The 13,608-nt window shown below is 46.0% G+C and overlaps 1 non-coding gene across 1 annotated transcript; it reads left to right on the forward strand.

The window, feature by feature from the left end:
- Positions 1 to 7,822: 7,822 nt before the first annotated feature.
- Trnat-agu (transfer RNA threonine (anticodon AGU)) lies at positions 7,823 to 7,897 on the forward strand. Its single transcript has one exon. It is a non-coding gene; the product is annotated as a tRNA-Thr (tRNA).
- The last annotated feature ends 5,711 nt before the right edge of the window (positions 7,898 to 13,608 follow it).

The following is a 13,608-nucleotide window of genomic DNA, read 5'->3' on the forward strand; positions in this document are numbered from 1 at the left end:
ACATCATGCAGTCTTTCGCTATTCGTCTGCGCCACATCATGGCCAAGGATGGCAGACACATCGAATATGTAAAAACCTAAATCCGAATATTCTGTAGTGACGTTTATATGTTGAATAAAGTGTGTACACGCTGTAGTTTGTAACTAATTTACATTTTTCTCCGTATTGTTCAATAAGTGTCCCCCTGTACGTAAGGGGGCAGTCATATGAAAACGATGAAAAAAGTAAACTGTTTATAATTTCAAAAATAAAAAAAATTAAAAAAGGGAGAAAACGACGTAACTGTCAACAGATTTATCTCACTGTGGGCCAAATGGTCAAGTCCTTCATGGAAAAATGTTTGCGGTTGCCCACAGAAACATGATTGTACCCAGGCACAGACCTCTTCATCCGAAGCAAGTCTTTCTTCTGGGCTCCAAAACTATGGAAAACAGATGCGGAAAGATCGGAACTGTATCGTGGATATGAAAGGGCTTCCCACCGTCTGCAATGTAGTCGAAACAGAAGTCATTATGACCTTTGTCGTTGACTGCAAGGAATCACAGCTCACATACTTCTGGAACACGGCGCCACAATTAATGCACTTTGACACTTTGAAAAAATTAAAGGGTGCCATCAACTCCAAACGCCCAGGAATGTCGACGGGCGGCATCATTCTGACGCAGGATAATGACCGCCCTTACATGTTACTAGGGTTGTTTTGACAATGCTGCTGAAGTTTCAGTGGGAAGCCTTTACACTTGGAGCTTACAGTCCCGATCTCTCCCCAAGCGATTTACGTATTTTTGGAGCCCTGAGGAAAGACATCCGCAGCTGTCAATTTGCTTCAAACGAAAAGTAGCACGTCTTGGTACAATCACGCTTCCACAAACATCCTTTTTTTCATTAAGTCACTGACAAATATGACGATTACGTTTGAAATAATAAACGTTTTACGCACCTGTTTTCCGTCTGTCTTGGTTTCATTTGCCCACCATCGTAAGGGCCGTCATGCGCTATTTCTCTGGCATTTCGGCAGATATTTGCAATTTCGTTTTTGAAACATGTAGCTGGAGCCAACTCAAAAAAAATAATGCTCTTAGCTCTTTCATGCGACACCCAGTGTCAACGGAAATAGTCCTGTTTGTTTCCCTTTATAAACAAAATTATTTTTGAATTGCACCTTTACGTGCCCTTTCGAATAGAGCGGTCTTTCATTAGGCCATGCGACTTTTGTTTTATCGATATGTAGTATGAACAGGGACACTAAAGCACGAAGAATAGCCAGTACTCCAGCAGCGACTCAACAGCGCTGCTGTATGGCGGTAGCAGCACAGTCCTACAGAGCCACGACACTCACTGCTGTCAAAACTGTTACTATCTGACAATTGGAATGAGACTAGCGATACTATTGGAGAGAAAACCAGCCGGAAGATTGTTGTTAATTCTGTTTCTACGGGATAGTTATCATTTTGGTATTCCAATGATGATAAGACATGATGAAGATGAAATAAATTTAAAAACTCCTGAAAAATTGTTTTTGAGTGTTCCAGACAGTGAGGAGATGTGCAAATTGTGGTTGCACTTTTAACAGACCTCTTCCTAAAATTTCCACTGTCTATAAATTGTCCTACTCCTTTCTCCACATGGTGACTTCAGGAACTACAGGAGATTCAAATTTATAGTCCGAGATCGTTAACAAGTACGAACAGTCTGGTACTTAACTCATATCGATGGCTGCGTTATTGTCTTAGTGAAGTATAGAAGTGATTCCACTGCGAAGTTCCCGCCGTTTTCTTTGTGTTTGGATGAGACTAACTCATTTGTAGGCCGAAGTGGTATTTTGATTTTTAGAGAGTAACCGTTACATTAGTTTTGCACATCACCATTTAATTCATTTATTCACATTTAACACTCCTACACTAATATGAAGTAAGACGCACAAGTTCACTAACTGGGCTGCACTGTGAATCTGAAATTAACTTACCTCCGAGATATGCTCTCCCATTCTTATATCGAAGGCTAGCGTCATTCAAAGAAATTAAACTCCAAGAGAAAATTGTCGTCTTACCCAGCTACGTCTCAATTACTCTGTAGTTCAATTGTTAGAGCGGTAGACCGTGGAATTTTGTAAGATGAAGTCCATAGATCGCTGGTTCGAGTCTAATCCGAAAGAACATTTTATTTGATTTGTAAAACGACAGTCCTCTCATATGTGAACCAAATCACAATTACAAAACTTCACCAGACCGATCAGACATACGAGGGTTGTAACTTAAATAGTTGCATCTATTTATTCACAGTCGATACAAAAGAGATACATGTTTGCACCTCTTTCTGTCCTTTCTGTCCAGTGTTGTGTAGAACCCGTTGCCAGTGTTGTGGGAGGCGTAGTATACCGTTAGCAGAGCCTGTTCTGTTGATGGTGCGAACGGAGCGGTCTACTGCTTGTCGAATGTCTGGAACAGTTCTGAAGCGAATGCAACGAACTGGTTCCTTCATCTTCGGACTCAAATCAGAGTCACAAGGACTTAAGTCCGGAGGGTATGGTGGATAGTACAGTACTTCCCAGCCCCACGACCGAACAGAGCAGCCACAGCTTGCGCTGTATGCGCCCACGCACTGACGTGCAAAATGAGGAGTGGGTTGCGCAGAGAGTGTCGCCGCCTCTTTCGCAAAGCTGGTTGCAGGTGATGCTCCAAAAACGAACAGTAATACTGTGCAATGATGGTCTGCTTTGGAGGAACGTAATGCGTTAGCATAACACCATCACAGTCGTACACGAGAATCACCGTAACTTTTACCATACTGAGGCTCTGACGCACTTTCGACTTTCGCGGCGACCCATAATGACGTCATTCGTTGGACTGGCGTTTCAGTTTTGGCTCTTACGATGTGGCCCATGTCTCATCCAGTGTTACGATATGGCGTAAGAAAGCCTCTCCTTCTCGCTCATAGCGCTTCAAGTGCGTCTGAGCAGCGTCGTAACGCATCCATTTCTACATTTCCGTCAAGTCAAGCGGAACCCATCCTGATGCAATTTTTCGCATGCCCAGGCGTTCCTTCAGGATGCCAAGCACAGACGTATGCGCTAATCCGGTTTCGTGAGCGAGCTCACGAATCGTATGGCTTCGATCACTGTCCACTAACGCGGCAACAGCATACACGTCTTCTTCAGAGACGCTGGGACGACCTGCCCGATGCATGTCTGCCACAGTTTGCCAACCTCCGTTCAAGGATTTTGCCCAACGTGCCACTGTTCTGTACGGCAAAGCCGATTCTCCGCAAGCCTCTTGAAGACCCTGATGACACTGTCGTGCTGTACGACCTCTGGCACATTCAATCTTGATCCAACTCCGTTGTTCTTGTTTGGAAAACGTAGTGACACCGTTACGTTAGACCGCTCCCTCACAAGTGACTGTTTTTCCCTCGATTGTGCGTTCGCCGGTGACGTGGGACGGGCGAGTCTATTTGCTCGGGTCACTTTCAAGAAGATATTTTCTAGTTAACGTGACCACCCACATTTTACTTTATTAGAAACGTTTTCATCTTTATACTTTCCATCTAGGGCCCTAATTGTTTAAACTTTTGCAGTTTCACCATACTACATAAAGATGAAGTAAGCCTGTTTCAGATTCTGAAGTTAGTTTACAGTCAGAAATATCATAGCCCTTACGTTCGTGTCACCTGAATGTTGTACACGCTTCGTATCTCTCCTACACCTCGTTCTGCTGTCTGCGTAATGTGGTATCTTCACTACTAGCAATGCTTTCTGAGAAAGTGAATTAATTGCTTGTTCGCAAAATAAATGCTTTGATGCTCTGCTATCCATTTCTCAGACTAAGACTAATGTAAAGCTACAGTCGAAACAACTGCTACAATCAGTTCTTGCTAAGACAATTTTTGTATTTTGTGTATAACTTCTAAAAATATATGACATTACCAGTATTCGAACATGCGACCACCTTATCTGCAGTCAGGAACGCTATCCGTTGCGCTACCGAACGCCTGCTGAAAGTGTCGTGTCTGCTGAGTGTCTTCTACATAGGAAATCAGCACAAGTTTTGTCCAGAATAACTTTATTATGCTTTGGATCGTAGCTGATGTCTGATAGTCGACAATAAAGTTATAAAACACGGACCCATTTGCAAAAGTTCTACAAGTCTTTGGTCTTGAGCAAGTTTAACGATGTTGCAGGGAACAGAAAAAGAATGTCCGCCGTTGCACATATCTGCTGTAAATGGGTGGAGCATAAACGCATGATCTTTCGCAAGGCTTCCTCTATTAGCGTTCATAAAATTCCTTTTTATTATTACTTTAACGTTGTAACTGCGTTTTCCATCACCTAACAGCTTAACTGTTCACAGAAAAAGTACGTAAAAACCTCGTAACTTCGGCTAACGCTCCAATAACACAGTATAGCTTCGGCTTACTCCTAGTCTGTGACGTCACCAGAGCATCAACCAGTAACAGAGCGTTTTCGATCACGTGACCGAATTTTGCCGCCCTAGGCGGCCGCTAGTCTTGCCTAATGATACAGGGTGACACACGGGAGACGGATGGTTTTGAACTGCGTAGTACTGAGGGCGCGGTGGTGGGAGGTGGTCGTGGTGGGGATTGTTCTGATCCTCACAAGACGCCATTTCATTTACTCATTCACTATGGAGCAGTGGGACTTGCAACGTCGAATGTTTGTCTATGACAGTTTCGTGAAAAGTGGCGAGTCTATTATTGCTACGCAGCGATTGTTTTGTGCGTGGTTTAATGTCTGTCGACATGGAGCTGTTCCGAGCCGTAACACAATCCTCAGATGGGTGGAAAACTTCAGATCAACTGGAAACATACTGGGTAAGAAGCATCCTGCCCGAGACGCAGGGTAACGACACCAGAAAATGTTGAAAGGGTAAGACAAGCGGCAGTCTCAAGCCCAGGACGGTCAGCTACACGTCATGCTAGTGAGTTACGAATCAATCGTGAATCGGTTAGACGTATTTTGCATGAAGAATTAAAATTCCATCCCTACAAAATGCTCATTGTCCAACGACTTAGAAAACTGATTTTGCTGTACGAGAAGACTACGCTTACAGATTGCAAGTGATTTTGGGATCGAATGAAAATGACATTTTATTTATGAGCGATGAAGTTCATTTTCATTTAAACGGGATCGTAGATAGGCAAAACCTACGTTACTGGGCTCCAGAGCATCCACACCTTATTCACTAGCGTCCTCTACACTCATAAACAGTAACAGTCTGGTGTGCTCTTGGCTCTGTTTGCATTATTGGACCTTATTTGTTTGAAGAGAACGGGGCCACAGTTACTGTTAATTCGGTTCGTTACATTCGTATGCTTGAAACATTCTTGAAACCAGAACTAAGAAGACGACGAATCCCTTTAAAACGCCTTTGGTCCCAGCAGGATGGGGCAACATCGCACACCGCAAACACTTCAATGACAGTTCTTAGACGCATGTTTCCTGGCCGGATTATCTCACGTTTTGGCAATGTTGTTTGGCCTCGCAGGTCTCGCGACTTGTCAGTATGTGACCTTTTTCTGTGGGGGTACCTTAAGAACTGTGTCTATAACGACAAACCACGAAATTTGGACGAGTTGAAGAATGCAATCATTCAAGAAATTGCTGCCATCCCTGCAGAGATTTTAGTCCGCTTGATGGAGGATTTTGAGAAGAGACTTGAGTCCTGCATTCGAAATGATGGACATCACCTTGACGACATTATTTTTCACAAATAACTTTGTGAACTAAAATGACAAATAATGAGCTTTGATGTTGTGTAAATAAACATGCATTAATTTTAAAGTTGGCTGAGTATTATTTCATTAAAAACAGTCCGTCTCCCGTGTGTCAAAAATGGTTCAAATGGCTCTAAGCACTATGGGTTCAAATGGCTCTGAGCACTATGCGACTTAACTTCTGAGGTCATCAGTCGCCTAGAACTTAGAACTACTTGAACCTAGCTAACCTAAGGACATCACACACATCCATGCCCGAGGCAGGATTCGAACTTGCGACCGTAGCAGCCGCGCGGTTCCAGACTTGCGTGCCTAGAACCGCTCGGCTACCGCGGCCGGGTCCCGTGTGTCACCCTGTAGAAATGAACCTAACAGATGGCAAGGTGCGACAGCAGCGCAGAGCCGTGGGAGTTAGGTGATACTCTGCCGTTCCTTGCATTAAGCGCCCTTGAGCACAATCCAGTCGGCTGGCAGACACACAGTAAGAGGTGTGTGCCGGCGCCATCAGTATCAAGGGTAACGCGAGCACAGCGCAGCAGAGCGTTTGTGTATAATCCAGCGGGCAGCCGCGAGCGCACGTACCTCTACATCGGAAGCTAGAGCCGACGGTCGCGAGACGTCGGTGGGATGGGATGGGATGGAATGGGTAATTACCGCTCAGTCGCCCCTTTAATATTAATAATTATGCAAAATTCCTGGGTCGCTGGCCTGTTTTTGAGCCGCATTAGGCAAACATGAGGCGGGGCGCGAGCGCTGCTTCCATTAAGAATTTAAACCCCGACAGAGCTCTCCTTCCCTCGGCGCGCCATCACATCCCACGCCACGCTGGGAAGCGCGGTTAGCATTGCTGCCCCTCTATCCTCTCAGACAGGGGCAGAAGGGTGGAAAGAGAGAGAGAGAGAGAGAGAGAGAGAGAGAGAGAGAGAGAGAGAGAGCTGCGGAAGACAAACACGCGTGTTTACCTCACACCGTGCTGTCGTCACTGATCTCGGTAGCATGGCGCAAATTTGGACGCAGAATGCTCCTCGGTTGGGTATCACTTCCATCTTGCAGTCAAAAGGGTAAATCGAAATGATTCCGCAGAGGTAAAAGTCTGTCACTACTCACTGCGCCCTACAAAATATACTGTTGTTGTTGTTGTTGTTGTTGTTGTGGTCTTCAGTCCTGAGACTGGTTTGATGCAGCTCTCCATACTACTCTATCCTGTGCAAGCTTTTTCATCTCCCAGTACCTACTGCAACCTACATCCTTGTGAATCTGCTTAGTGTATTCATCTCTTGGTCTCCCTCTACGATTTTTACCCTCCACGCTGCCCTCCAATGCTAAATTTGTGATCCCTTGATGCCTCAAAACATATCCTACCAACCGATCCCTTCTTCTAGTCAAGTTGTGCCACAAACTTCTCTTCTCCCCAATCCTATTCAATACCTCCTCATTAGTTACGTGATCTACCCACCTTATCTTCAGCATTCTTCTGTAGCACCACGTTTCGAAAGCTTCTATTCTCTTCTTGTCCAAACTAGTTATCGTCCATGTTTCACTTATACTAGCAGATACAATTAACTTATATGGATAATGTGTGTGTTCTTTCTGACATGTCCGAAACAATAGACACCATTGAAGACCTGCAGCTGTCTAGAACGAAATTAGAATTACATTAATACCTTCAGCTGCTAACGGGAGTTGATATGTATCAACGGGGACAGGTGAAAATGTGTGCCCCGACCGGGACTCGAACCCGGTATCTCCTGCTTACATGGTAGACGCTATCCATCTGAGCCACCGGGGGCACAGAGGATAGGGCGACTGCAGGGACTATCTCGCGCACGCCTCCCGCGAGACACACATTCTCATCTTGTATGTCCACACACTACATTCCTAGTGTCCCACCCCAACACACTCGTTACTCGTGGAAGACATTCTTACCAATTCCCGTAAGAGTTCGGGGAATACGTGTGCATCCGCACAGAAGGAGGTGGTCATGGCCGGTGTAGCCAGAACTATATACTTATATGGATATGGTGTCTGTTATTTCGGACATGTCCGCGGGAGGCGTGCGCGAGATAGTCCCTGCAGTCGCGCTATCCTCTGTGCCCTCGGTGGCTCAGATGAGTAGAGCGTCTGCCAAGTAAGCAGAAGATCCCGGGTTCGAGACCCGGTCGGGGCACACAGTTTCACCTGTCCCCGTTGATATATATCAACACCCGTTAGCAGCTGAAGGTATTAATGTAATTCTAATTAGGAAGAATTAAAACGACATCTTCGTCGGACTGGGGATAACAGCCAACCAGTTGCAAGGTACAGGTCTATTAAGCCTTGACCACGGTCTCGACAGTTTTAAAACAGTCTTCTTCAGAAGGTATTGTACAGAAAATCAGACTGCATTTATGGAAGGTGGGGATTGATAATCCTGTCTAGTACATGTACATGGCACCCACTTAATCACCATTTAAGAACAGGTGATTTAGAAGTAGTAACTCTCTGCTGTATAGCTTTGCCTTAAAATTTTTAAAATACAACACATTTGACAATGGATTCAACCACATGTACGAGGTGCATTCAAGTTCTAAGGCCTCCGATTTTTTTTCTCCGGACTGGAAAGAGAGAGAAACATGCGCATTGTTTTAAAATGAGGCCGCGTTCATTGACAATACGTCCCAGAGATGGCAGCACCGTACGGCAGATGGAATTTTACCGCCAGCGGTGAGAATGAGAACTGTTTTAAATACTTAAAATGGCGACGTTTTCCTTACTTGAACAGTGTGCAATCATTCGTTTTCTGAATTTGCGTGGTGTGAAACAATTGAAATTCATCGACAGTTGAAGGAGACGTGTGGTGATGGAGTTATGGATGTGTCGAAAGTGCGTTCGTGGGTGAGACAGTTTAATGAAGGCAGAACATCGTGTGACAACAAACCGAAACAACCTCGGGCTCGCACAAGCCGGTCTGACGACATGATCGAGAAAGTGGAGAGAACTGTTTTGGGGGATCGCCGAATGACTGTTGAACAGATCGCCTCCAGAGCTGGCATTTCTGTGAGTTCTGTGCACACAATCCTGCATGACGACCTGAAAATGCGAAAAGTGTCATCCAGGTGGGTGGCACGAATGCTGACAGACGACCACACGGCTGCCCGTGTGGCACGTTGCCAAGCAATGTTGACGCGCAACGACAGGACGAATGGGACTTTCTTTTCGTCGGTTGTGACAATGGATGAGACGTGGATGCCATTTTTCAATCCAGAAACAAAGCGCCAGTCAGCTCAATGGAGGCGCACAGATTCACCGCCACCAAAAAAATTTCGGGTAACCGCCAGTGCTGAAAAAATTATGGTGTCCATGTTCTGGGACAGCGAGGGCGTAATCCTTACCCATTGCGTTCCAAAGGGCACTACGGTAACAGGTGCATCCTACGAAAATGTTTTGAAGAACAAATTCCTTCCTGCACTGCAACAAAAACGTCCACGAAGGGCTGCGCGTGTGCTGTTTCACCAAGACAACGCACCCGCACATCGAGCTAACGTTATGCAACAGTTTCTTCGTGATAACAACTTTGAAGTGATTCCTGATGCTCCCTACTCACCTGACCTGGCTCCTAGTGACTTTTGGCTTTTTCCAACAATGAAAGACACTCTCCGTGGCCGCACATTCACCAGCCGTGCTGCTATTGCCTCAGCGATTTTCCAGTGGTCAAAACAGACTCCTAAAGAAGCCTTCGCCGCTGCCATTGAATCATGGCGTCAGCGTCGTGAAAAATGTGTACGTCTGCAGGGTGATTACATCGAGAAGTAACGCCAGTTTCATCGATTTCGGGTGAGTAGTTAATTAGAAAAAAAATCGGAGGCCTTAGAACTTGAATGCACCTCATAGTGCGCCACTTGACAGATTTGTCTACATATATGACATTAAATAAAAAACGTGACAGAGCGTAAGTGTGCCACGTTACAGAAATAGTGACATGTGCATGCCTGTATTTGACATTAGCAGACTACTTTTGCCTATGTGGGCCTTATCTTGCGTCTTCCTTCGTTCTCTAATGACCAGTCGTTGATTTCTGCATTAGCTGGCCTTTGTGGCCGAGCGGTTCTAAGCGCTTCAGCCAGTAACCGCGATGCTGCTACGGTGGCAGGTTCGAATCCTGCCTCCGGCATGGATGCGTGTGCTGTCCTTAGGTTAGTTAGGTTTAAGTTGTTTTAAGTCTAGGGGACTGATGACCTCGGATGTTAAGTCTCATAGTGCTCAGACCCATTTGAATCATTTGATTTCTGCATCAATGTTTACGGTTCTTATCAAGTAGTCATGTTGGCAGAAATCGAACGAATGCAGATAAGCACTGCTGGAACACAAACAGTCCGTACGAAATTGTAGCATTATTGTAAAACCAGCGTGTTAAATATAATGAACCGGTGTTCTACGTAGTCTGCATAGCTGTTCTACTGTCTCCATTGTATGTCTTGCATAGTGCTGATGTTCAAATGTGTGTGAATTTCTAAGGACCAAACTGCTGAGGTCATCGGTCCCTACTCTTACACACTACTTATGCTAAGAACAACACCCACACCCATGCCCGAGGGAGGACTCTAACCTCTAGCGGGAGGGGCAGCGCAGTCCGTGACATGGCGCCCTAGACCGCTCGACCACTTCGCGCGGCAGTGTTCATGAGATTTAGACAAGAGAGCTGTTGACAAACTGCCTATTGGCTTCTGTCTCGGGTTATTCGGCCGACGTTCATCTAATGATTTTTCTGACGTTTCGCCAGCACGAGTGGCTGGCATTGTCAAAGCTTCACCCTCCATTGCCGGTGGTGAACTGGAGCCGAGCTCGCGGGCGCAGGCTATATGTACCTGGCGCGCCAACGTCCGAGGGCTTCTCCGCGGTCATTTTCGGTGCGGTTCTCCTCTTGCTACCTGCGACGGTCGTTCGCCAGGTACATATAGCCTGCGCCCGCGAGCTCGGCTCCAGTTCACCACCGGCAATGGAGGGTGAAGCTTTGACAATGCCAGCCACTCGTGCTAGCGAAACGTCAGAAAAATCATTAGATGAACGTCGGCCGAAGAACCCGAGACAGAAGCCAATAGGCAGTTTGTCAACAAGTGGCCACGAAAGCCTCAACAATTTTGTAAGAGAGCTGTTGTTACATAGGCGATATCAGTCATTCTTCCAGCGTTTCAGAAGCAAATGGAGTAAGACGAGAGTGGTTAACATTTGTTTAGCGGTACAGATGTCCATCCTACCTAGGTCAGATCGTATCTACTTTTACGAAACTTTGTTCCAGCACGTTAGCGTCGCTGACGGTGAAGCCCCATTGTACTAGAAGGGTGCAGTAGGGCGCCTGCCGTTAGTTTAGCGCATAACTAGTCAGTCGAGCCTGAGCAAGATTGCAGGCCAAGTCCCCGGTGCATATATTTAAATTAGTTTTGTGGCAATACTAATTGCTAACTTAATTTCATTTCAGTCAGATCATCGAAGTTAAGCGCTGTGGGGCTAGGCTAGCTCTTGGATGGGTGACCATCCGGTCTGCCGAGCGCTGTTGGCAAGAGGGGTGCACTCAGCCCTTGTGAGGCAAACTGAGGAGCTACTTGATTGAGAAGTAGCGGCTCCGGTCTCGGAAACTGACCTACAGCCGGGACAGCGGTGTGCTCACCACATGCCCCTCCACATCCGCATCCAGTGACGCCTGCGAGCTGAGGATGACATGGTGGCCAGTCGGTACCATCGGGCCTTCATGGCCTGTGCGGGAAGAGTTTAGTTTTAGTGTTAAGTGAGATATTGCAGAATTTTGTGGTTCCCACCTGAACCTAAAGATAGGATCACTAATGAATCGCGCGCCACGGGATAGGGGAAAAAGGTGTTAATATGTGGAACTGTGATTCTTTAGATAATCAAGGGAAACTTTTCACCCTGTAGACACAAGTCTTCTGGATTTGACAGTTGTTAATGGTTCACTGGAGTAAACTGCGTTCATCTGCAGCTCAGCAAAACCGAAAACGCCAAAGCAGCGACATTAACAGCTGCCCACTGTTGCAGACACGTGCACTACAGAGTAACGTTAAGGAATACCGGAAGGAACCTACCATCAGTGGCAAACTCGATTTAAAAAATTTTATGTGCACGAATACGGTTGTAGGGCGAGTGTGAATAGGCTCGTAGTCACAATCTTGCTCATGATTACAATAAACAGATGGTTGTCACATGAGTGTGAACATCATTTAATCTGTTCGTGTTAAAGATAGTATTTTGTTGAGAGTTTTGGTTAAGATTATGGGAGTTGTAGATAGGGCACGTGTAAGTAGGCACATGATTATTATGAACATTCTCGTACTGACGCATGTACCTTAGCATTAAGTTTGCCTTCCATGCTATCGTAACCATCAAGTTAGTTTGCCTATTAAAGTTTACACAGCCAAAATACACGAATTATCGTAAATAAAAGGAAGAGCAGATTAAATGGTGCACATGTCACCCATGTTGGAGAAAACTTTCATTTGGACTGGTGCAGTTGAGGGACTGAGGATCCGTATTTCGTGATCGGTAAGTCTCTTCACCCTCAACGGGGAACTGTGTGGTGTGGAATGTCCAGCCACTGAATAATCAGTGTACGTTCCTTAGTGAGACGGTGACTGCCGAATGGTGCGTGAAGGTTTTGGAAGTTGATGTCATCCCCACTATCCAAAGCTACCCTGATTTCGAAGATATGTGGTTGATGCAAGATGGAACTCGACTCCCAACGAAGCAGGAGAGTGTTCGATGTCCTGGAGGAGCACTTTGGGGACCGCATTCTGGCTCTGGGGTATTCAGAGGCCTCTGGCATGGGCCTCGATTGGCTGCCATATTCTGCGGATTTGAACATAAGCGACTCCTTTTTGTGGGGATAAATTAAAAATAAGGTATACAGCAATAACTCCAAATTGCTGAGCTGAAATCAGCCATTCAGGAGGTCAATGACAGCATCCATGTACCGACACTTCTATGGGTCAAGCAGACTTTCGCTGTTTATCTGCGCCACATCATCGTCAATGACGGCACGCATATCGAACATGTTCAAATGGCTCTGAGCACTATGGGACTTAACTGCCAAGGTCATCAGTCCCCTAGAACTTAGGTTTAAGTAGTCCTAACTAACCTAAGGACATCACACACATCCATGCCCGAGACAGGATTCGAACCTGCGACCATAGCGGTCGCGCGGTTCCAGACTGAAGCGCCTTTAACCGCACGGCCACACCGGCCGGCTATGCAACTTCTCTGTATACTACAGCATCGCCGGCCGAAGTGGCCGTGCGGTTCTAGGCGCTGCAGTCTGGAACCGCGAGACCACTACGGTCGCTGGTTCGAATCCTTCCTCGGCATGGATGTGTGTGATGTCCTTAGGTTAGTTAGGTTTAACTAGTTCTAAGTTCTAGGGGACTAATGACCTCAGAAGTTGAGTCCCATAGTGCTCAGAGCCATTTGAACCATTTTTACTACAGCATCATCCGCGAAAAGCCCATGGAACTTCCGACACTACCTACTAGGTCATTTATATATATTGTGAAAAGCAATGGTCCCATAACACTCCCCTGTGGCACGCCAGAGGTTACTTTAACGTCTGTAGACGTCTTTCCATTGATAACAACATGTTGTGTTCTGTTCGCTAAAAACTCTTCAATCCAGCCACACAGTTGGTCTGATATTCCGTAGGCTCTTACTTTGTTTATCAGGAGACAGTGCGGAACTGTATCGAACGCCTTCCGGAAGTCAAGGAAAATAGCATCTACCTGGGAGCCTGTATCTAATATTTTCTGGGTCTCATGAACAAATAAAGCGAGTTGGGTCCCACACGATCGCTGTTTCCGAAATCCATGTTGATTACTACAGAGTAGATTCTGGGTTTCCAAA

The sequence above is a fragment of the Schistocerca nitens genome, chromosome 1 (genome assembly GCF_023898315.1).
Source record: "Schistocerca nitens isolate TAMUIC-IGC-003100 chromosome 1, iqSchNite1.1, whole genome shotgun sequence".
Classification (NCBI taxonomy): domain Eukaryota; kingdom Metazoa; phylum Arthropoda; class Insecta; order Orthoptera; family Acrididae; genus Schistocerca; species Schistocerca nitens.